Source organism: Bos javanicus, chromosome 15, assembly GCF_032452875.1.
Source record: "Bos javanicus breed banteng chromosome 15, ARS-OSU_banteng_1.0, whole genome shotgun sequence".
Lineage (NCBI taxonomy): Eukaryota > Metazoa > Chordata > Mammalia > Artiodactyla > Bovidae > Bos > Bos javanicus.
In genome coordinates this window covers 75871855-75896139 of record NC_083882.1, presented here as the reverse complement: position 1 = coordinate 75896139, position 24285 = coordinate 75871855, and the positions used below count along the sequence as shown (strand labels likewise).

The 24285-nt window shown below is 50.8% G+C and overlaps 1 protein-coding gene across 1 annotated transcript in view; it reads left to right on the top strand.

Annotated features, from left to right (window-relative positions):
• The first annotated feature begins 9270 nt into the window (after positions 1-9270).
• Positions 9271-24285, top strand: part of LOC133227011 (uncharacterized) — a 42758-nt gene continuing 27743 nt past the window's right edge. The window contains exons 1-2 of the transcript XR_009729703.1: positions 9271-9364; positions 22542-22658. The gene's annotated coding sequence lies outside the window, so the exon portion shown is untranslated. The remainder of the gene's footprint in view (positions 9365-22541; positions 22659-24285) is intronic.

The following is a 24285-nucleotide window of genomic DNA, read 5'->3' as shown; positions in this document are numbered from 1 at the left end:
AACTTTCCTGACATCCAGTTCACATTCCCTGTGGGATTATTTTCCACTTCTTTTCTCTCCTGGGAACTCTTGCGATAGCCAGATGTTATTATTTTCATTTTAAAGATGAGGAAACCGAGGTCCCAGGCCTCATCTCTGCTCAGAATACACTGACCATTTTCTGAGAACTCAAACAGTGTTGAGTAATAGATGAATAAGCCCAGACTCCCTGGGTTTCATCCTGGCTTCCCCGGTCAGCAGCTGTGTGACCTGTGGAATGTTACCAACCTCTCTGGGTCTCAATTTCCTTATCTGCATGATGCTGTTGGTGTTCAGGCGCCAAGTCCTGTCTGACTCTTCGTGACCCCTTGGACTGCAGCACGCCAGGCTTCCCTGTCCCTCACCATCTCCTGGAGTTCGTACAAGCTCATGTCCATTGAATCGGTAATGCCATCCAACCATCTCATCCTCTGTTGCCCTCTTCTTCTTCTGCCTTCAATCTTTCCCAGCATCAGGGTCTTTTCCAATGAGTCAACTGTTCCCATCAAGTGGCCAAAGTATTGGAGCTTCAGCTTCAGCATCAGTCCTTCCAATGAATATTCAGGAATGATTTCCTTTCAGATTGACTGATTTGATCTCCTTACTTTCCAAGGGACTGTCAGGAGTCTTCTCCAACACCACAGTTTGAAAGCATCAGTTCTTTGGTGCTGTGCCTTCTTTACTGTCCCCCTCTCACATCCGTACATGACCACTGGAAAGACCATAGCCTTGACTATATGGACCTTTGTTGGCAAACGAATGTCTTTGCTTTTTAACACACTAAGTTTGTCATAGCGTTCCAGCCAAGGAGCAATTGTCACAATGGGGTATTAATACAACTACTCTGAGAGTTGTGTGAGAATCAAATGGGTGAATGAATACATATAAGTGTTTGAGAAATGTTGGCTAGTGTCAATACTGTGGTCATGACAGAGGCGGATCTGCATGCAGAGTCCTGCCAGCAAGGGCCAGCTTGGCTGCTGGAGGCCTGCCCCCCGCCCCCCTCCACCCCGCTTTTCCTTGGGCCCAATTGAATCTGAAAACAATGAACCAACCCCAGTTAAGTGTTTTCAGTCCCTGACAATCAGGAGACAGAAAAGAAAAGAAAAGAGAGTAAGATCAAATTATTTTCTTCAGGGAGAACGAAATCTCATTTGGAGGTGCGCTCTGTGCGGGGAGACAGCGGTGCAGGGTGTAATACACGATCCATCCATCTTCGTGCGGCTCCAGAATTGCTGCTGGCACTTCTCGCCAGAAGCCGCCGTGGGCCCCACTTCCTATAATATCCTAATTAAAGCGCTGTTACTCATATGGGAGGCGCTGTGGCTGACTGTGTCCCGGGCCTCGGAACGCAGAGGTTGGAGGCCGGGAGGGGCTGGCTGCCAGTTCCCCCTCCCCGGGGTGGCTTCTCTGCTCACTGTCCACGCTCCCACCCGTCACCGACCTCATCCTTGCCCACTGCCAGGCCTGAGTCATGGCGCTGGGGAGCGTCAGGTTTTGGGTGGGCACTGGGGGGTCTCTGCAACCATGAGGCAGAAAGGGGGTGAGAGATCCTGAGAAGGGCTTCCAGGAGCTCCTCAAGGTGGCGAGACGGGGATGTGGGAGGGGGGTGGGGACAGAGTACAGAGAGACCCGGGGAAGAATGAGGGAGAAAAAAAGGAAGGAGAGGTGGCAGGAAGGAGGATAGGAGCTGTCCCAACTGCCCCATGCCAGGTGCCAGACCAGTGCTCTTTCTGCCCATCATCCCACGGACCCTCACATCCATCTGTTGAGGCAGGTGCTATGATGAATCCTTTCCCCGTGCCTCAGTTTCCCTGCCTTCAAAGTGAGAGCAGGCTGAGTGGATTCTGTGGGCTCAAATGGAATGAGAGAGGAGGGAAAGGGCTCGGGAATGAGGGTGGACAGAGGGGCAAAGGGAGGAGCAGAGGCGGAGCACGGAGGGGAGAGTGCAGCTCTTGGAGCACCATCCATGAGGGAACGGGGGCTTCAGCCGGAGCACGGAGGGGGGAGTGCAGCTCTTGGAGCACCATCCATGAGGGAACGAGGGCTTCAGCAGACACAGACAGACTTCTGAGGAAGCCAGGGAGTTCTGAGCACTCTCCCCCCACCCCTGCCAGCCAGGAATCGGTGGGAGGGTGCTCAGTAACAGCCCCACCACCGGCGGCACACACGGGCAGAATATTTCACATGTTCTCCTGAGGCTGAGTAGAGGCCTTGGAGTGCGGAAGCAGCTGTTGGTGAGAGTTGGGTTTGATCTGGGTAGGAGTGGGGAACATTGTTGGCGGGGTGCAGGCCCAAGAAGGGGCTACTCTTTGTAAGGACCAGTGTGTGTGTGCATGTGCACACACACGTGTGCTTTTGTAAACCTGGCAGCCGGTGCTTCTCCAGGCATCCTCCCTAAGCTTGTTCCTTAACTGTCTAACCAGCTCCCATCTGGCACCCTGATGAGCACTGCATGCTGGAGCCTGAAAGTGTCTCAGGCCCTTCCATGCCTCATCCACCTCATCTCATCTCCTTGACTCTCCAGTGGAGCAAATCGGGTGCGCATCCTGATTCACCAAGGAAGCACACTCAGAGAGGTTAACGCCCCGTGAAGATCAACTTGCAGGTAGCCAGAAGCCCAGTTGGAGGCTCACTTGGGTCATCCGCTTCGAAGGTGGCCTCTTAGCCTTGTGCCACACTGCCAACTCAGAGCCGAATCTCGGGCCAGGCACTGGGGCTCCAGGCACGAGGGGCCACCCTCCCCGCCCTTCAGATGTTCTCAGGCTGACGGGAGAAGTGGACTCAGAACCAGCCAACCTGCTCAGGACAGGGATAGAGCCGTGTCCTGGGTGCCCTGGCTGCCCTGGGCACATTGAGGAGGGTGCAGCCCAGCTGATGTGGGCAGGAGAAGTTCTGAATCATTCTTCCAACTTGTAAGGCAACTTACAAAGAACTCTCTTCTCCAGTGTTCCCTGCGCTTGTCTTCACAACCCTGAGAACCAGGTTTAATTGCCCCCATTTTATAGATGTGGAGATTGAGGCCCCTAGGGGTTATAAAACATGCATAAGGTCACACAGTTGACTAGTGGCAGAGCCAGCATTCAACTCCATCCAGTATTGCCTGACTCTCAATCCTAATTTTTTTCTTACATGTAGTCCCAGGGAAGACACCAACACCTGCCAAGGGGCCCTTCCCAGCCCTCGCTCGTTGCTCGCAGACTCTGGTCCATCCCTGGACCCAGAGGTTAGAAGGGAGCAGGTTTGGGACATTTTCTGCTGGGAAAAGACACCAGAGCAGAGACTCAGTGGGGCAGGGTGAGGGTGTGTAGTGGGGATGGTGGGTGGTAAGGGGGGCAGCCTCTGAGAGCCATTATCCCCCAGGGCCACCCCCGGGGGCCCTCAGAATTAGGGTCTCCCCCCATCAGTCTCGTTAGCCTCAGAACAGAAGAGATGAAAGAGCCAGCCCTGAGAGGAGCTCTGGGGGTCAAGGCACCCAGGAGTGTCTCTCCTGCACTCCTGTGGAAGTTCGGAGGGACTCCCGAGATAAGCATGTCCATGGCTCAGAGCTGGGGCCTGAGGTCGTGGCCTGCAGTATAGTCAAGGGTTGAAGGGGAGACTGGGGTGTGATCCTGGCTTTCTTCTGCCATCACATCTTGGGCCTCAGTTTCCTCACTTGCAAACGGGCCTTATAGGCTCTACTCTTACGATCTCAAAGGATGGCTATGAGCACCCCGGGAGTGATGGTGACGCATTTCTCAGGACCTGGTGCAGAAGGAAAGCACAAGCCTCTCGGTAAGAGATGACTGGGGCCTCCCAGGGCTGGTGCTAATTACTCAGTGCTCTCACTGCGTGGCCAGGGTTCGGTTCCTGGTCAGGGAACTGAGGTCCCACAGGCCGCATGGTGCGCCAAACAAAAATTATCAAAGAACTTCAAGACACTGGCAGCAGAGCATGAAACCAAGCCTGGCCCCGATGATTGCATGGGCCATCTGCGTATGAAGCTGGCTCTAGTTAGAAGACGTGAAGAGCGGTGAGAGGTCCCTGCCACCACCTGATGCCTGGGGACTGGGCTGGCTTCATGTGGAGGCCAGACCTGCAGCGGTGGATTCTGTGCGGGGCTGGTGGATGCAGGAACAGTGGGTAGTTTGGGGGTGCAGAGCTGAGAAGGCTGGGGAAGGAAGCGATGGTGCAGGGGTGAGCACAAGCCCATCGTGCCGACCCTTCCCTGTAGAGACCCTCTCCTTTTGTTCTCCCCAGGCCTGCCTCTGAGCAGGCAGGGCCAGGGTCTCCCTTGAGAAGACTGCAGCCCAGCGGATGTGCCTCCATTGTAGCTGGCAAGAGAAGAGACCCTGAGCTGGAGACCCAAGTAAGTGGTGCCTGGGCTCCAGGACTGTAAAACCTGTGAACTGTCAAATGAGGGTTAAGCTGCTAAGTTTTAGGATAATTACTAATACATCCCATAACGGTAATAACAACTGGACTCGCTGATTGATTCATCCATTCATGACCTTAGTCCTCATCTATCCATCCATCTATCCATCCATCCACTCATTCATTCACTCACTGAACCAACAACCCTCTGTTACGTACTCACCATATGTCAGGAACCAGGGTCATGTCACCATGAACTCTTGACATGTGAGCACTTTACAGTTTACAAAGGACCCTGTTGAGTGCCAGCTACTCTTACAGTGTAGTAGAAGCAGCCTGAGGCTCTCAGGCCCACCCCTCTGACCAAGGCCAAGGCCAGCTCCCTGCTTTGTCTTTCTCCACAGCAGACGATGCTGAGCTCAGACTGTGACCCCTACTCCCCTCCCATCTGTTTGGTCCCCATGCACCAGGATACGGTCAGTTCAAGCTTATCTTGACCAGGGAGGCTGGAGTAGGTTGGTTTCTGAGCCTCAAGTCCCCAGAGAGTCAAGGGTGAGAATCAGAATCTTCTAGGCAGCTGGACAAAAAACACGTCTATAGTCCCTCTCCAACATGGGAGTGTCTTTCCTGGACTCTCATTCCTGGGTCCAGGACCTTGGAGAGTGGGGGAGGGGTGGTTTCCCATCTGCCTGAAGCCCTCAGACGTGGAGGAGGGGCCACTGTTCTGATCCGGCTCCGTTCCTGACCCACACTGACCTGGGCAGGAGAGAAGGTCAGGCCAAGATGCTGTCAGTTAAGATGCTTTACTTAGCTGGCAGAGGAAGAACCAACTACTGCAGGTACAAGCAAATAAAAAATGTGTTATCTCGTGAGATAGGCTGTGTCCAACAAATGCAAGCATAAACAGATAAAAGATGTGCTATCAAGTCCAGAGGCAGGTTGCTTAATTCTGTGACTCAACAATATCACCCACCTGCGGGCACGATTCTTTTTTCGCTTTCCTGGTTCTGCCATCCTCAGAGTGGGCCATTCCCTCATGGTCATACAGTAGCTGCAAATGCTCCAAGCATCACAGCTTCACACAGCTGCAACCAGAGGCAGAAGACCTGTTGTTCATTTTTTCTTAAGAGCAAGGAGACTTTTCCTCAAATTCCCTGGCAAATTGACTTGCTGGCTAGAATTACACCACATGTCACAAAGCAGGGTGACTGGGGTTACCAGGACTGGCTTAGATCAATTGTGATTCACTCCCCAGAGCTGGGAGGGGCCCAGTCTTTCCTGGCCTCTAAACAACACTGAGCTTGGTTAGCTACAAAGGTCCACGCTGCCCTTCGCCTTCCCACGCTGGGCTTTAGCCGTCAGGGATTCTGTCCTAACTCTATGGCCAGGCCCCTCCCCTCTGGTCAGCCAAGGACAGGAGGGTATCAGAGTTCTCCTGAGACAGAGGGCTCAGTGTGGGTCAGAGTCCTGGGCTGACGCAGAAAACTTGTCGCTGTCCAGCCCCCAAGTCCCGGGGGTGCTGATCTCAGCACTCTGCCAGCCCCAACCTGAACTCACTGCTGCTAACACTTACATCATTTATCAGCTCTGCCCTCAAGTCTTTACGTGGGCTAGCTATTCTTACAGCCACTGTAGATGGAGTGCCATCGTCACCCTCATTTATCAGAGAAGGGAATGGAGACAGAAAGGTGGACGGCACAGCTAGAACTCGGTAGAGCTGGGATGTAAATCCAGGCAATCTGACTCCAGAATCTCCCCTTGTATCAGCTGCCCTACTGCCTCCGAGTCCTGACTCTGTCCTCTCAGCACAGGTCCCGGGATCACAGACCTCCTGGGCCAGATGGGGCCTTCCTTAGAGGCTGATGAGGCAGTGGGGCAGGCAAGGAGCTCTGGTGCAGGGCCGGGCTGCTCATCTGGTGGCCTCAGAAAAGCCACATGGCCTCTCTGAACCTCTGTTTCTCAGGTTTGAAAGGGAAATTATTCTTGCAGCAAAGGAATGTTGCGAGAATTAGAGATAATATATGTAGGTAGCAGTAGACATTTAGCTAGTCTATGTTGGGAAGATAACAGCTATTGTTTATGAAGCCAGATAGAGCTAGGGTTAAGTTACAAGATTTACGGGCTGTGTGACCTTAGACAACTCACTTTACCTCTCTCATCCTTTAGTGTCTTCATCTGTAAACTGGAGATAATAACATTGACATTATAAGGCTGTGTTGAGGAGGAAATGAGACGATGCCAATGAAAGCACTTTGTAAGCTGTTAAGGCTCTCCCCACATGCACAGTGTCATCAGTATCTCCTGGTGACTGGTCCCCTCTTTTGTGCTTGGAGCCCTTCAGGGTCACTTCCCATCACAGCAGGCAGCCACTTCCTTCTCTTTCCCTGCATGTGTTTGCCAAGGATCCCAGTGATGCCATCAGTTCATGCATCCGTCCACAACTCATTCAACAAACCTATGTACCTGGCGCTGGAGGTCTGGTAGATTAAAACCTTCAGTGTCTGGTCTTGGAATTTGCTGTCTAGTGGGAGAGACAGTTGTTAACCCAGTTGCCATCCAAATAAATATATTATTACAAACTGTGAAAAGTGCATGAAGTTGCACGGTGAGCTAGAGGAACTCACAGCAGAGAGGAAGATCACAGGAGGCCTCCCTGCGGAGGTGACACTCAGGCTGAGACATCATTCATGTGGTGGTCTTGCTGTGATGAGTAGAGAGGGATACAGGAAGGATCCAAGGCTCCTTCGTGGCCCTGTGGACCAAGGACTGTGATCCAGCCCATCCCTGGGTACCATAGACCTTCCCACAAGGGCCAGGCTGGCTCCAAACCTCTTCTCCTTGTAACCCCAAGTCTGGGATGGGTCCTTGAGCTCTCCTGGGCCTTGCCCGGGAAAGCCAGAATCTCAGTCCATGACATGGAAGCAAAATTTCCTCTCGCTCTAGGAGGAAGTCTCCAACTTCACATGAATGTATGCTTGGGCTGAGCCTCAGTTTCCCCATTTGAAGGGGTAAGGATTCCTGCTCCACATACCTCCCATGTGAGCACAGGGAACCTGGGGCTGGAGGTGCTCTGCAAAGCCTAAGAGGTGCCTGCTTACATCAGAAACTTCTTTGCCTCCCTTTTTTGTATGTTACTAATCTTTTCTTCACTTCTCAAACTTCTTTGTTTTATAGAACTGAGAATGCGGGTGCAGGGGGTTAAGCCCTGGGTCCTGTGGCTGGTGGGGAAGCTGGGGGCTGTCTGGCCCCAGAGCTCAGGTCCCCATTTTGGACCTCTCCCAGAGCTGGGGCTCAGGGGAGTTCTCAAGGGAATGGGAGGGTGGAAAAGGGGTGGAGGATGGGCAAACAGGGGTCACTGGGGGCTTCCCCCGTGCCTGGAACCCTCTTCCCCAGACAGGCACACGACTCGCTCCCCACTTCCTACAGATCTCTGCCCAGAAGTCGCCTACCCAGGAGGTCTTTCCTGACTGCAGATAGGAAACAGAACACTCACCCCGGGGTTTCCTGACCCCTTACTTAGCCCATGAATATAGCATCTCTTCACCATCTGACCTGTCTAGTGACTCATTAACACGGTTATTGTCTATGTTCCCTGACTGGAACGCAAACGCTAAGAGAGCTGGGCTTCTTGTCTGTCTTGTTTGTTGCGGTATCTCTAGTGTCTAGAATGTTTTCTGGTACGCAGTAGTTGCTCACCATATAACAGTGGGATCAAAGTGAATGAAGGGATGAATGGAGAGAAGGATGGAAGGATCCATGCGGGGATCTGAACTCTGGTCTTGATGAGGAAAAGAGAAACTCAAGTCCAGGGAATCCCACAGCTGCTGTTACTGGTAAATCTGTGGATGGGGAAGGAACTCAGGCTTGACTTTTGCTCTTGCCAGTTCCCTTCTGGGCATAGCATCTTGTCCCAAACATGCTCAAACCTCTTGTCCTAGAAAATCCATCAGAATTTCAAACTTTAGGAGCAATAGGTCAGGAGCCAGACTGAGGGTCAAATCTCACTTCTGTGGCTTCCTTGCTGTAGGACTTTGGGTAAAGTGACTTGGCTGTCTGAGCCTCCAGTTCCTCATCTGTAAAATGGGTACAATCTTAAGTCTGCACGGAGAGTGTTGCTGTAAGGACTAAGTGCTTACATGTAGAGTGCTTAGCCTGGCTTGTGAGAAGGGCTTAAGAAAAAAAATTTAAAACAAACAAACAAACAATTTGCTAAGTGCTAACCCTGTGTGCTTATTTCTCACACCCACTCCCTGGGTTAGGTACTGGCATTATTCCCATTTTAAAGATGAGAAAACTGAGGCACTGAGATTTTTGAGTTATTCACCCAAGAGCTCAGATCCAGTGAGTGGGGACTGAAGCATTTAAAGCAAAACAAAATGCAAACAGCTGAGACAGATGTGATGATGGAGCTGTGAAAGGCCTCCTGGGCTGGGGTCAGGAGAACACGCTCTGGGCCCCTAACTTGTCAGGTGACCTGGACTGCTTACCTGGCCAGGTGCTGAGGAAGCCCAAGGGAAGACAGCCTCTCGCTGAGGGGGTCTGGGGAGCAGGCCCTTGAGATGATGACATTCTGTGTTCTGTTTCTAGGAGCTTTTCTTGGGGGTGGGGGTAGGGTGAAGGAGGAAGCTTCTGGTTATGAAATCCATGCTTGCCCATTTTAGAAAACATGAAAATGACTTAAAAGTATAAAGAAGTAAATTAAAGTGATCTGAAATTTCCCTACCCTGAATATCCAGGGTTGGCTGTTCCGTGCATCTATTTGTTCAACAGTGTTTCTTGAGCCTCCCGTCAGCCAGGCCCTTATTCAGGGCTCCGGGAATGGTGTGTGAGAACAAGCCAGTCCCTGCCCTCTTTGATCTGACGCTTAGAGTGGCTAAGACTTGGGACGGCCTTGATGGGTGTGGTTCTGCGAGGGGAGAGGTGGGGCTGGCTGGAGACACACAGAATCAGGACCTTACCAATTATGAGATTTGCTATTCCGCGTTCTCCACTAGTAAGTGTGAATGCTTTTCATCAATTATTGAATGCAGCTGGGGGTGGAGAGGAGACGCAGGCGGGGGCCTGGCGGGAGCGGAGGCTCGGCGACGCTTTGTCTTTGGGCCAGGCCCTGGGACAGATGCCGGATTTCTGAAACTTCTGACCTAGTTTCTTGTTCCTTCTGGGTGTTTGTGTCCATCAGGGCCTGGACTCAGCCTCACCCCACCCCTTGTGGCCCAAATCCTGGGGTCGTGTGAATCATCCAGGGGGGATGCCCTGAAAGTCAGCCTTCCAAGTCACCCAGCCCTCCTGTCTTGCTCAGCTCAGAGTGGGCTGGGGCCCTGCTGAGGCTCACAGCAAGCAAGGCCACAGCCATGGCCAAGGTTAGAGGCCAGGCTCCTTGTATTCTGTATTCTCTTTCTGCTGCCAGCCAGATCTGCCCTAAGCCGGGGTCTGGAGACAGGCTAAGTTCAGCTGGCCAGCCCCCTGCCCCTTCTTCCCTTCCCCTGCATGATCAAGCTTGCTAGAGAAACGGCATCTTTGCCAACAGCTCCTCCTAACGCCTCCTCCTCATGGTGACATCAGAGTACACAGGAGAGGGCAGTGACTCTGCCCTTGCCCTCATTTTCTTCAAGAGCTCAGGAGGCCACCATGGGGCCTGTTTATCTCTCGGCCTTCCCCTCAGCCCAAGAAGCAAGGAAGAGTCACCTTGGCTGACCTGGGCTGGTGGCTCCAAGATGGGACAAGGTCCAGGCTGGGAGGGGGGACTATGAGGTCATCTGGTACCTGGTGTCTCCTCCCCCTACAGGTGAGCTGGTCCAGGCATGGAGTGGGGCTAGGAGAGAAGGTTCTCTTTCTTTCTCACCAGGTCAGGGGAGGATGCCCACCTCCTCTGGGTAAGGCACATACACACACTACCATGTGCGTGTGTGTTAGGACAACGCACGTGCCCACTCACCCGTGTGTACATGTGACCACCAGACCGTGGTCTGCGTGGAGAGAGGCGAGGGCTGTGCTTTGTTCACTGCTGTGTTCCCATTGCTGCAACAGTAACTGGTGCATAGAAAGTGCTAGCTAAACATCCGCCTGATGACGGCTAAGGGGGTGATGGATAGATTTACACCAGTGGATACACACGCATGCGCCTCTGTGGGCGTGCACCAATGTCCATCCTACACACACCTGCCGCAGACACTAGCCCACAAACAGGTACACAAAGACAGGAGCACACAGGTGTGAACCCATGAGTCCATGGACCCGGGCCAGAGTGCACACGGAGACTCACATATGCACAGCCACGCCCCTAGTGCACATGCGTGTGGACGTTCCCACACACGTTTGTCAAATTCAAGAGCATTGGACAAACCTGAGCGTGCCCTGGTTCAGATGCTGTGCTAAGTGCTGGGCGGACTTGGGATGCGGAGTCTGGAGGTGGCCTTGCTTGAGCTCTGCCCTCAGGATGGAGGATGTGAGGCGGTATTCAAATAAACAGTGCCAGGGAGTGGAGGAAACTGTGTCTGCGTGTGGATAGATGCGTCTGTGTGTGCGTGCATGGGTTCAAGAAACACTCGAGCCATCAGAATGGGGAAGCGGGTTCCCAGGTGTATCTCCGGAGGAGTCCAGGGGCGCGGGCTGACCTGAGCGGAGGCCGAGGAGCAGGGAATGTGCTCTTTTAAAACTCATCCGTGGCATATGCTCCTCTGCCAGTGTGCACACCGTGGACACGTAGGTCCGGGTGTGCACAGATGCACACGCCCTTGGGTACATAGGACACCCCCACAGCTGCTCACAGGTGCTCACCTCCGCAGGTCATGCACCCGGACCCTGCAGGTCTGCAGGACCTCTGACAAGGCCTGCAGACACCTCAACTCCTCTTGAGTCAAGGCGGGTACACCAGGAGACTCCCTGAAGGCAATAGGAGCTCCTCCGAGGACTCGATGCATGGCCTAGCTAATCCATTCCGGATGCGGATTATTGATGGGGGCTTGCATCCTCAGGGTAGGAAGAGGTCTGAGATGTCATTGAGTCTTAGAGATGACCCTGGAGGAGAGAGCTTGCTTCAGCCAGCCTTTCTCCTGTCCCTTTAACCACACCAGGCTCTCTCTCTGGTCTGGGGAAGCCCAGAGTGGTGGAACCCTGAGGTCAGGACGGAGGGCTGGCTCCAGTTGTGAAGGGGCCACCCATGAACGACCAAGCCAGTTCCAAGATCTGTTACACAGGGCACGCTGAAGCTCAGAGAAGGGAAAGGTCTTTCCCAGGGTTACACCGAAAGGCACCAGCGAATCTGAGATGAGAACACAGGTCTCCAGGGCACTTACTATATGTAGCGCTGGGATGCAGTAGGGTCTCTCAGCAGACCCTCCTTCCCTCCCCAAACAGAAATCAAGTTTCTCCCCAAACCCCCACCAGACCTTCCCATGAGGTGATGGTTTCTAACCCCACCGTCTGCCCCAGTACCTTAAGCGGTAGCATTTCATGCAGAAGCAGGGGTCTGGACGCAGTGACCTCCCGATGCCCCACCAGCTCATTGGACAGGAGCGCTGGGGGTGCAGAGCCTGTAGCTCAGACCCAGAGTTTTGTGACTGAGGTCAAGGACGGTAGGGAGAGATCCTGAACCTGGAGTCAGAGCCCTTGGTTTCAGTCCCTGGACAGTAACTTCTAACCGTGTGACCTTAAGTATGTTCTTTAACTTTCCTGTGCCTTGGTTTTCTCATCTGCACAATGGGGATAACACTGTTTACTTTGCAGCTTAGTTTGTAAGTTAAATGAGCTTAATGCATGGAAAGTTCTTCTCTTTGCAAGGGAGGTAGTACATGCCCACTCTAGAGATGGGAGCAATGATTCTTTTGGTTAAAAGAGTGACTATTGGATTTGTTTGTATGGCCTACAGCCTGGCACAACTCTTGCATATAGTAGGTGCTCTAAATCACAGCTGGTTATTGCCCAAGGGGCTGGGGTGGGCGGCTAGCAATGGCTGAGAACTTGGTGCTATTTCACCCTGAAGTGGGAATTTGGGAAGCCTTCCTCTCAGCCTCAGCACATGCACAGTGTCTATCTGAGCGTGGGAGCACGGCTGACAAATGTCCAATGCACAAAGCCACTCAGCCCAGATCAGGCGCCTGATCCCGCACCAGTGCATTGGCTTGAGAAACGAGTTTCGATTTCCGTCTGCCTGTGATAAACAGGCGCTCTCATTTGGGGGCTGCAGGCTGCAAGCTCCTAAGCCTGATGCTTAGGGCTTCGATGCTGTGGGCCCAGAGAGGCCCTGCACCTCATCCATGGGCTCTGGGATAGACAGTTGAAACGTAATCCCAGGGATTTTCTGGTGATGGCTGAGCACCGGGAGGCCTACGGGCTGCTGGGAGATGGGATGTCACGGTTGAGAGCAGCCAGGGGGACACCTCAACTCCTTCATCCTTCCGGGACTCGGAGGTCTGGGGAGTGGGGCTCATTCTGGGGACTGGAAAAGTGGATCCTGGCTGAGGCAGATTCTCCTGGGGCGCTCTGGCAGCCAGGTTTAGCAAATAAAAGCATAGAATGCCCAGTTCAATTTGCATTTGGGATAAAGAACAAACACTTTAAAAATATAAATAGATTGCCAATATTGAGCTCGATGCACTAAAAAAATTCTTTGTTTATCTGATATTAAAATTCAACTGGCATCCTGTATTTTATCTGGCAGCCTTATGGAAGCCCCGCTAGCACCAGATGTGTGACCCTGGGCAGAATGCCTTTCTCCTGATCTGTGTTCTGTCCAGTAGAGTGGAGATGAAGCGCCGCCCTTGCGGAGCTGTCGTCAGGACTGACAAGATAGTGCAGACAGGTGCTAGACAGTGGTGGCTCAGAGTGAGGGCTCTAGAGCCAAACTGCTTGCATTGCTATCCTGACTCTGCTATTTCTGTGTAACCCTGGATATGTGCCTCAGTTTCCTCATCTGCAAAAAAAAAAAAAAAAAAAGGATGGTTTCCTCAAAGAGTTATGAGCAAGATTAAGTCATAAAATACATATATAAGTGCTTATCATAGTTCCTGGCACACAGTAGGTGATATGTAAGGATTAGGACTGTTAGCATGGTTTTCTCAGTATTACTAGTATCGTTATTATTGATTGTCCCCTTTTAGTAGCCTCTTAACGCTGTTCCCTTCTTAGCAGCCGTCTTCACTTTAGTGTGACTTATGGAACAGAACATTTTCCCATAGGGTAGTCGTGAGCGGAGGTTTGGGAAGGGATGATGGAGAGGGAGAATGAGAGCCTGAAGGAAAAGGGCACTGAAAACCATTGGTCCCACACCTCACACCTGGCTCTTTGGAGAAGCCAGGCAGGGAAGAAGAGGGGGGAGCATTCAACAAGGAGTCAGAAAACCTGATTCTGCTGTGTAATCCCTGGCTGCCTTGACACCCAACACCCTGAAGGCCTTGGGAAGTGAGCAGAGATAGAAGTGGCTGACCTGGCTCCCAAGCTTGGAGGCAAGGGTTCCAGGGACCTCCTTTCAGGCATCTGAAACCCAACTTGTCCAAAAACAAACCCCTCATTATTCCCGCACTCCAAACCTGTTTTTCCTGTAGTGGTCCGCATCCCACATGACTGCAAGTCTACCCTTCCGGTTGTTCAAGTCAAAAACATGCACCTCCCCTTGGCTCTGCCCTTCCTTCCACACTCCGCATCCAGTCCCTCAGGAAATCTTGGTGGCTGTACCCAGATCCCACGTCTGGTGACTTCTCCCTACCCCTGCGAGGGCATCACTTAGAGTATTGCAGGGATCTTCTCACAGGACCTCTCCAATCCTAGGATTTGGCTTCTCACCTCCTCCCAAGTCTTCCTTGACCATCAAGCACTGGGTTGGATCAGAGTGATCCTCAGAAAATACATGTGAAATGAAGTGTGACTTTGCAGGGGAGATCGGGGGTTTGGGGGCAGGGGACAGGAGGCAGGCTCAGGCTGGACCTGGGCTCAGTGAGGCAGTGCGTGAAGACAAGCCACCAGACTCTTTGAGTAGCTTCTCCAGGAAGAAACCATTTTTGCCAAGCTCATTAAGCTGGAGTCCAGGTCCCCATCAGCAGCCTTTAATGTATCAGCATCTGCTGGGTAGAGGTCTCTCAGTGAGAAGCAGGCTCTGAGCAGTCCCGGGGAGAGGGCTCTACCTTTGCGGGGGGCTTGGGCATCAGCTCCCTGCTCCCTGTCCCCCTACCTCTTCCCCAGTTCACACCCACTGCATCTACAGGCGGGCTAAGAATCTTGGGGGGAGGACTGGGCTGATTTTAATGTAAATGAATCCTTCTTTCTTGCTCTCCAGCAGCCCCAAACTGCTCTAAAAGAATAATTAATGGGAATGAAAACACCGGCTCCGGCTCTGAACTGCTTCTCTTGGAGAATTCACAATTCTCTTCTTCCAGGTCCCGTGTCTCCTGCCCCTTCAAGCTCCCCAAGAATGATTTCAGCATTTCAGCTGCAGAGGGACATCTCTGACCTTGTCCCCACTTTGGAGAGGCCATGGCATGGAGGCCTTCCTCCATGGGGCATAGGGTGGCCACTGGCGGGTCAAGGTCAGGAGAGGGAGCCAGGGGTGGTGGTGCAGGCACAGTCGGCCTGAACCATTCTGCAGAGACAAGAGGCACAGGCATTTGGTGGCCTTTTCTTTTCCTTCATTTTTCCATGTTAATTTAATTTATTTATTTGACTGTGTTGGGTCTTAGTTGCAGCGCGTGGACTCAGTAATTGCCTAGTACAGGCTTAGGTTCCCCTCTGCATGTGTTGCTCCTTGGCATGTGGAATCTTAGCTCCCAACCAGGGCTCGACCCCCGTTTCCTGCATTGGAAGGCGGACTCTTAACCACTGCACCACCAGGGAAGTCCTAGTGGCCTTTTCTGACAGAGACGGAGGCATCTCTCCTGGCCCAGCCTATCTTTTCCACTCTCCTCCCCTCTGCCTCTCCTTCTCAACACCCCTTCTTCTTCCAAAGCTGATGGTAAAGTTGGGACAACCACCTACCAACTACCATCACAACTAACCCTTACAGGGCGCTTGAGACCAGGCGTTTTCCAAGAACTTTGCGTGAATATTGAATCTTCACAACAATCCAGTAAACTGGCCACTATCATAATTCCCTTTCATGGAGGAGGTGACCGAAACTCAGGTAATGTCACTCATTCAAAGTCACCCAGCTAGTGAGAGCCAGAACCAAGATCCATGCCAGAACACGTGACTCTGGAGCCCTGCCCTGGGCCCTGGGCCCTGGGCCCTGGCTAGGATGGAGCAGGAAATCTGAGCTCACAGGCCAAGTTCTGATTCATCAACCAATCCCTCTCTCTCAATACTTACCCTCCTGGAGCCCTTTTCCTGCCGCTATCTTGTTCGCAATCACCCCCCTCCCCAACTCCTGCTCTCTCTTTCCCCACAAATGGCCCTAATCACGGCTGATCAGCTCAGCCGTCTGGCAAGGATACAATGGGGACCTGCGTTCTCAAGTGAAATTAGACATAATAAAGAACAAGAGTGTTCAGCCTCAAAAGCCCTTGAGAGGTCCCAGAAGCCCCCTTCAGGATCGCCAGCAAGGGCCCGTTTACCTCCTTGGCCACCAGTAACACCGTCTGCTTCCCTCTAAGCCTGCCCTTCAGTTGCGCGTCCTGGCCCGCTCACTTCCTGCTGGATGGCCCTGTTTTCCTATAGGGTTGAAAGATTAGTCTGGAGGCAGTATTGCACCCTGCTTTCTCCAGGGTAGAGAGAGAGAGAATCGGAGTTCTGTGACGGACTGAACAGGCTTTTGTGGACTAGCCTGGGAGCCAGCCTGACTTTACAAATTTTGTTTCTCTGGAAAATGCATGCTGGGTCCCAGCAACCTGGCTTATTCACTGACCGAGGTGGACATGGCTTATCAATTTGGCTTCTTGTAACCTCAAAATGCCTTTAGCATCGGCTCAGCTTAGAGGAAGATAAAAAGGCCCTTTCTGCCCTCAGTCTTCCCGACCTCAGCTCTAGAAATATTAAGACACTCCCAACCTCTTCACCCCATAACTCACTTTGGAATGCTAGTAAATAGCCCAAGGGAAGGAGGGGTGGGAAAGGAGGAAGGAGACAGCTGGGTGTGTTGGACAGAAGAAAAGGAGATGGCCTCTGTGTTCATTTGCTGGGGCTGTCTTAACAAAGACCACAGACAGGGTGGCTTAAACAACAGAAATTTATTTTCCGGAGGCTAGAACCCTAAGGTCGAGGGGGGTTTCTCCTGAGGCCTCTCTCCTTGGCTTGCAGATGGATGCCTTCTTGCTATGTCCTCACATGGCCTTCCCTCTGGACGGGTCTGTGTCCAAACTTCCTCTTAAAAGGACACCAGTCATGTAGGATTAGGGTTCACCCTAATGATCTTATTTTAATTCAATTAAGTCTTTAAAGACTGTACCTCCAAACACAGTCACATTTTGAAGCACCGGGATTAGGACTTCAACATATGAGTTTAGGGGGCGTAATTCTGCCCCAACAATAGCCACTTACCCATATGGAATTTCAAGCACCCTGTATGGCCTGGTGTGTGCGTGCATGCTAGGTCACTTCGGTTGTATTCAACTCTTTGCGATCCTGTGGACTGTAGCTCCCAGGCTCCTTGGTCCGTGGGATTCTCCAGGCAAGAATACTGGAGTGGGCTGCCATGCCCTTCTCCAGAGGATCCAGAGGATCCAAGCCCAGGGACTGAACTCATGTCTCCTGTGTCTCCTGCACTGGCAGGCTGGTTCTGTACCACTAGAGCCACCTAGGGCCTGATGGGGGACGTTTAAGCTTGACAGGAGGTGGTCCCCACACAACATGAAGCATAATGGAAGGTGCAACGAACACCTGCTGTTTCCCCCACCTTTGGTAACTGATTATTTGGGATCCTGAGGCAATGAAGTGTAGATAGAGACTGATTCAGCTCATGGCATCTGTAGAAAATTGATTGACACCAGGATGCTGTCACCATCTTGGGATCAGGCCAAGAGTGTTGCACATCTAAAGGCAGAGGAATTTCTTCAGAATCTAAAGTTTAGATTTAAGCTTTTGTGAGTCAAAAATTCCTTCTCCCACTGGGTGGGTGTTTCTCACCCTCCATCCCCACAATGGCCAGGACAAGTGGCGAGTGCTTTATAGGAGGAGCAAGCCCTCCAGTGCCCCTTATATCTGCAGTGTGAAAATGTTTGTCTTTGAAATTCTCACTAAGAATTTCATCTCCCTCTGGTGACTGGCCCATGTGTCCTGGAACCTTTTTGGATGTATCTGGGGTTTACATGGCATCTTCAAGTAAGGATATTGATTGGGTCATTTTGTGTGTGTGTGCTAAGTCACTCCAGTCGTGTCTGACTCTTTGCAACCCCATACACTGTAACCCTCCAGGCTCCTTCTGTCCATGGGATTCTCCAGGCAAGAATCCTGGAGTGGATTGCCATTCCCTTCTACAGGGGATCTTCCTGACCCGGGGATTGCACCTGAATCTCTTACGTCTTTTGCATTGGCAGGAGCTTCTTTAGCACTAGGGCCACCAGGGAAGTCCAACCAGCAGATTATCAGAAACCCCAAAAGGCAGAAAGCGAACCTGTCACCTACGGGAAAGTGAAACCTCAAAGCCAACATAGAGCAGATTGGTCCCAGGAAGACTCTTTTCTTCAATTAGACAGTGCAGGGCAAATGAGAACTGGATCCCAGGGAACAAGTCAGGAAAAGTAGGGAAAGAGTGAATCTGAGTTCAGACTTTCATTGTTTGACAGAGGAACCCACTATGGCCCCCCTTCAATGGAAAGGGTCCAAGGTTTGGGTTCTAAGAAGACCTGGGTCCATATCCCGGTTGTGTGACCCTGGGTAAGTCACTTAATCCCTCTGGATCCTGTTTTTGCATCTGTAAAATGGGGATGGTGAGGGACAGGGAAGCCTCATGCTGCAGTCCAGGGGGTTGTGAAGAGTCGGACACAACTTGGCGACTAAACAACAATAAGAAAATGGAGATACCCAAAAGACATCGTCTGGAACAGTGATGAGCCTGGTGCCCGGCACATCACGGGTGTTTAGTACATACCAGCTCCTTTCTTCCTGCTCTCCCTTCCCTTAATCTGTGTCTCTGGGTCTCTCCACACTCACCTTGTCCAGACAGGGTGACCATCACACCTCTTCTTGTCCCTTCTCCATAGGGCAAAAGAGCCTGATAATGCAGTGTAAGTTGAGAGTTCTTAGGCTTTCCCACCTATAAATCCCACCTAAAAGTGGTTGGATACAGTGATATCCGAGTTGCTTCCTGCCACGAATGTGATACTCTAGGTTTGCACAGTGTTGTTATGAGGCCAGAAATATTATTTTCATTTTATAGAGGAGAAAACAGAGGCACAAAAAGGTTGAGTAGTTTGTCTGAGATGGAGTTGACAAGGCAGGCTGATTTCCAGTCTCTGTGTTCATGACCATCCAGCCGTTCTGTCTCTCTAGAAAGATATGAGTGATTATTATAATAAAGACTCAGCTCTATAAGGATGTCTTATTCACAAAGAAGGCATCAGACCCATGAGTCACTGACTGTATTGTTCCCCATCCCTCCCCAGTCCTGGGGAGATGTCTGGGTGAAGGAGCCTCTGGGCTCCAGGCTGGTGGATTTCTCCCACCTCATGTACTGACTTCCTTTTGTCTAACTGCCCATGAAGCAGCTTTGCTCTCCTGAGCCCTGGGGAAATCAGGCTGGAAATCAAAATGCTGGCCCTCCTGTGGTCCAGGTGGAGCCCATGGAGAAATGCTGCACCCCTTTGGAGAAGTCTCTAAGACCCTGGTATTTGGGCTACAGAGCCCCAGAGGCTCCTGGATCACCTTCCCAATGCCCTGGCAGAGGGCTCTGGGGGAAGCCTGGGTATCTGGAGCGGGGGTGGTGGTGACAGCCCAGATGGAATTCAGGATGAGTCCAGGTAAGGGCCTAACGGGCTGCAGCCTGGGCTGAGAGCAGACAGGAGTGAGTGGTATCCTGAGTCTCCATGGTAGTCACAGCACAAGCCTAAGGGGGAGGCACGTAGATTATTAGCAATCCCAGAGGGCAAAAGATCCTCATTTTCCAGAGTGGAGACTGCAGTCCAGAGAGGGGAGGGAGCTGGCTAAAGTTCCACAACACATTGGTTGCAAAGTTGGAACTAAAGTGGATCTTTATAAACCCTGTGGGCACCTCCCCCACCTCTTGAGTCAATGCTGAGAGGTGTGTAGGATAGAGACCCTATCTCTGGATTCTAGTCTCCCTCCTGTGACCTCTATTATTTAGCATTGCACTGCCTGACCAGCCCAGGGTTCCAGGCTTGAGAGTTCAACCTAAGACCCTTTCAGAGAAGTCTTCATCAGCCACCAAATTTATGGGCTTGAACAAGCCATTTCCCTTTAAAAACAACATATGGCTAAATGATGCCTGGACTCCTGCCCACTGTATTTCTTTTGCTAAGTGACCAAGCCAGGGATATTTCAGCTGGAGGTGTTTCCTAAAGCAAGAAAGACCATAATTTAGGAAGGAAGGGATGACTGAGGAATTAGCTTTAGTTGGGTACTTCTTATGGACAGGCGTGCATTAAAGGCTTTACATGCATTTAAATTTAAATGTCACTTAAATTTCATGTGAGTAGTGTGAGGTGGGTATTATTTAATTCTCATATTACAGAGGAGAAAAACTTAGGCTCAGAGAGAGGAATTCCTTTGCTCTAAAACATAGGCACCAGAGCCTGGATTCACATTCAATGCTGTTTGATTCCCAGATTCCAACATATATTGCACCAAATTGTTCTTTTAGGAAAATCATGAATGTAGGAGAGTTCCCCCCTAGTGAGGCAAGAACTTGGATGACAAACCCCAAGTCCTGAGCCTTAGAGGAGGAGGAACATGAGGACCTTAGGGAATCAGCCACCTGCTTCTTGCTGGTGCTCTGGATTTCTCTTGCGATGTGGGCAAGTGCTCATCCCAGTAAGCCCATGGGACTGAATGTCCAGAAGGGGACACTGAGATCAGAGTGGCCCAGCTTAAGGTAGCATTATGTTTGGGGCAGAGTTAGAATTTGAACCTGGGTCTCCAGTAGCTCAAGAGTTCTGGTGGCATCCCAGGCTCAAGGGAGCTGTCTGTGGTACCAACCCCATATCCACAATCTCTACCTTGACTTCTTATCTAGTTTGGATTCCTGCCTCAGAATCAGGAGACAGTCTGACTATTGTTGTTGCTGTTGTTCAGCCACTAAATCGTGTCTTACTCTGTGACCCCAGGACCTGCAGCACACCAGGCTTCCCTGTCCTTCACTATCTCCCAGAGTTTGCTCACACTCATGTCCACTGAGTCAGTGATGGAGAGAGACAAGGCTCTGAGAGGGCAAGGCCACACGGCAGATCTCTGTGCCATTGGAGTTATCACACACTGTTGCCTGGGGACTGTGCATTTCTAGATTGACATTTCAACTTTTCTTGTCTCTTTGGTTCACCACAAATGTTGTTTGAGACCAGGCTTTAAGTTTGTCTTGAATATTGACCCTGTTAAAGTAATAGAATGAAATATCTTACAAACATGATATTAGCTCATTTTCAAGGTGATTTTGCTTTTACTTTTAAAGTAACCTTTTGAGCAAGACAGAAAGAATAGAAATTAGAGATGAAGCAGAAGAGATTCAGAAAGATTGAGTGATTTTCTTAGGGTCATCCAGCTACGGGGTGGTAGAATCAGGATTGTATCTGGTTTTTTGGTCTTCTTACCCTGATGTACCTTGTACATGCTAATGTGTGCTCGGTCGTGTCCGACCCTTTGTGACCCCATGGACTGTAGCCCACCAGACTTCTCTGTCCATGGAATTTTTCCAGGCAAGAATATTGGAGTGAGTTGCCATTTCCTCCTCCAAGGATGCAAACTGTATGGGGACCCACAATCCAGACCAAAGCTCCCTTCAAAGACTGGAGAATGAACATGAGAAACAGCTGAGGGTTGAGAGACAGAATGCCGAGGAAGCAAATAGAAATCAGAATGGTGTTTTCTGTCATCAGAGGTTGTCATAACCACAACGCTCTTTCTCAGTAGTGTGTGGACCCTCTTTGGGGCTGGTAGATTCTGAAGATATGTGCAAGGTGATTGTAACATATAGATTGACCCTCAATCATGGGTCCCAACGAGGTTACACAAATATCTTTGCTTCTAAATCAGCTCATCTCCATGTATGTCACTTCCCAAAGTGGAATTAGTGGAAATTTTCTGTAACCACTCTGAGTGTGTGCATGCTTACAATTGGGCATATGTCAGCCCAGCCTTTCTCCCTTTCTTTTTCCTTTATCTCTTCCTTTCTTACCTTACCTTCACCCATCTCTTCACCGAAGCAGAGGCAGGTGAGGAACAGGTGACCAAGGACCCCAAGGAATGATGGTGAGGGCTGGGGGTGGGGGAAGCTGGGAATGAGGAGTTTCAGCATGACCATCTTATCCAATCAAGCGATGAAAGAAAGCTGCATCTCCCCTCCTCACCCCTCACCCCACGCTTTATCTGTAATAAGCTCCCTTTTCCCAGATTGCCACGGAGGAGGAGGAGAAGGTAGAAAATTATTCTTGTTCTGCTCCTAGAAAACTTTAAAATGCTATCACCATGGAAACTGCTCTTGAACAGTCGTGGAGCATGCCTGTGGGAGAGGGTAAGGCGAGGGAGGGGAGGGGCGGGAAGGGTGAGGAGGACGTCGGTGTGAGATGCTCACAGGTCTCCCCACCACTTCAGGTCAGTGAATTCTTTCTGTTTAGTTGACATATGATAGAACCAGGCTCTCTGGCCTGAGAAGTATTCCTTGGAGGTGAGCAGGCACAGAGACGTCCCTGGACTGGAGAGTGTATGTGTGAGAGTAGGGGAGGGGTAGGGAGATAAAACAAGACTTCTGTACTCAAATAAATTTGTAAACTAGACAAGGAGAAAGAACTGACACTTTCCAGAACTTGAAACATGCCAGGCACTTTATTATATACTCTTTTTAAAAAAATCCTGACACAAAGCCCATTTCACTCCCATTTTACAGAGGAGGAAGCTAAATTTCTGGGATGTCTGACTTCTCCAAAGACACATCGCCAGTCAATGCCAATCTGGCTCCAGATGCTCCTCATGTTGCTATTTATTCAGTGTTTACTCATATCAGGTACTTCTCTAGACACTTAATGGATTTATAACTCATATAGCCATGTGAACAAGGATTTTTTTTTTTTTTTAACCACTAGCTTACAGAGGAGGAAACTGGAGCTCAATGAGGTTGAAGAATTCTCCCGAAGTCACATGCTAAGGAGTGGCAGAACCAGGATGAAAAGGCAAGAGGCAGGGCTGGGATTTGAATCCAGGTAGGTCTGATGCTGAGTCCAGTGCCTTTTTAAACCACATGTTGCAGCCAGATAATATACAGGAGCGTGAAGGGGGTGAGGGAATACCAAGCATGAGCAGAGACCAGGCTGCCTCCACTGGTCCATTGGGCAGACCAGGGTCACACCGGCACCTCTCACAACTTGTCTCTAAGGCACTGTTGACCCTGGAAAGTCTGATCCAGTCTCCTCGCCCTGGGTGAGGAGAAGGCTCCATGATGAGCCCAAGGGACAGGGGCTTGGATAACAGCAGAAGATCCTATCTGAACCAAGAGACAGGAGAGTGGGGTGAGTGGAAGGGAATGGTTGAACAAAAGGGAACCTGTAATGGATAAAGCCCCTCACAGCTTAACTGGGATGTACTTCCTTTCCCTGAGGGAAAGGGGAAGGAAATGTATCAGTCAGAATGGGCTAGGTGACACTGCGGTAACAAACATCCCCAAAGACCAGTGGCTTAATCCTCTGAGGCTTATTTTTCATTCATTTATTTCTCATTGTATTAGTTAGCCTTGGCTAAAGTAGCAAACCTGCATTTAATATTTCTCCCAGTTCGGTGGGTTGGCTGGGTGGTTCTGGTCTGTGCCAGTTCAGATGGGGCTAGATGGTTTATGGTAGCCTCACTTACATGTTTGGGGTTTCAACTGGGACAAACTGGACCTTTCATTATGTGGCCCCTCTTTGTCCATTCACATGGTGGCAGAAGAGTTTCCAGCCACGAAAGAGGGCAAACTCCAATGTGCCATGGCTTTACAAGTCTTTGTTTGCATAGCATTTTCTAACATCCCATTGGCCAAAGCAAGTCACATGGCTGAGCAGGCTCAAGGGGTATGGGAAGTTGCAAAGTAACGTTGCCAAGGGGGAGTCCCTATAGGAGTGGGAGGAGTACTGCAGCCATATTTACAATTTACTACATTCTGCTCCATCGAGTGTCAGCAGAGGCGATGGTTTGGGGATGGGAGGTGGAGGATCTGGCTCATGTCTTCCTCATTCCAGGGCCCAGGCTGGTTGCGGCTCTATCTTATTGCTGCCATGATTACTAAGTAGGAAAAACAGAGTGTGGTAAATTGCACGAGGGCTCTTAAAGTCTCCATCAAGGAGTGATGCGCTGCTTCTGGTCTCAATGCATTGGCCAAAACAACTCATATGACCACATCCAATTTCAAGGAGGGAGGAGTAGGAGCCTACCACAGGCTTGGAAAGAGAACCACAGACATTCAAAGAGCAGCACTGTTGACTACTGCAGCATCATTTATGGAATCCTACTATATGCAAGCTAAGAATATCATCTCAGAGTATTCTGGCACCTTTCTGTTTTCCAGCTAGTGAAGCGGAGTGGTTGAGAAACCCACTTGAGATCACACATCTGATAAGAGGTAGAGCCAGGATTCAAGTAGAGGCAGGACCCCAGAGATAATGTGCTCCAGGCTGGTCATGCTTGTCCCCTACCTCCACAGAGAGAGGACAGAGAGAATTCACAGCTGACCTCGGTTTCGTGCAAGGAGGTGGGTAAGGTGGCCTTGACATCATTTATTCACTCAGTCAGCTATTCTCTTGATCCATAATCATTTAAATGCCACCATGGACAAGAGGAGGAGGGAATAAGACAGAC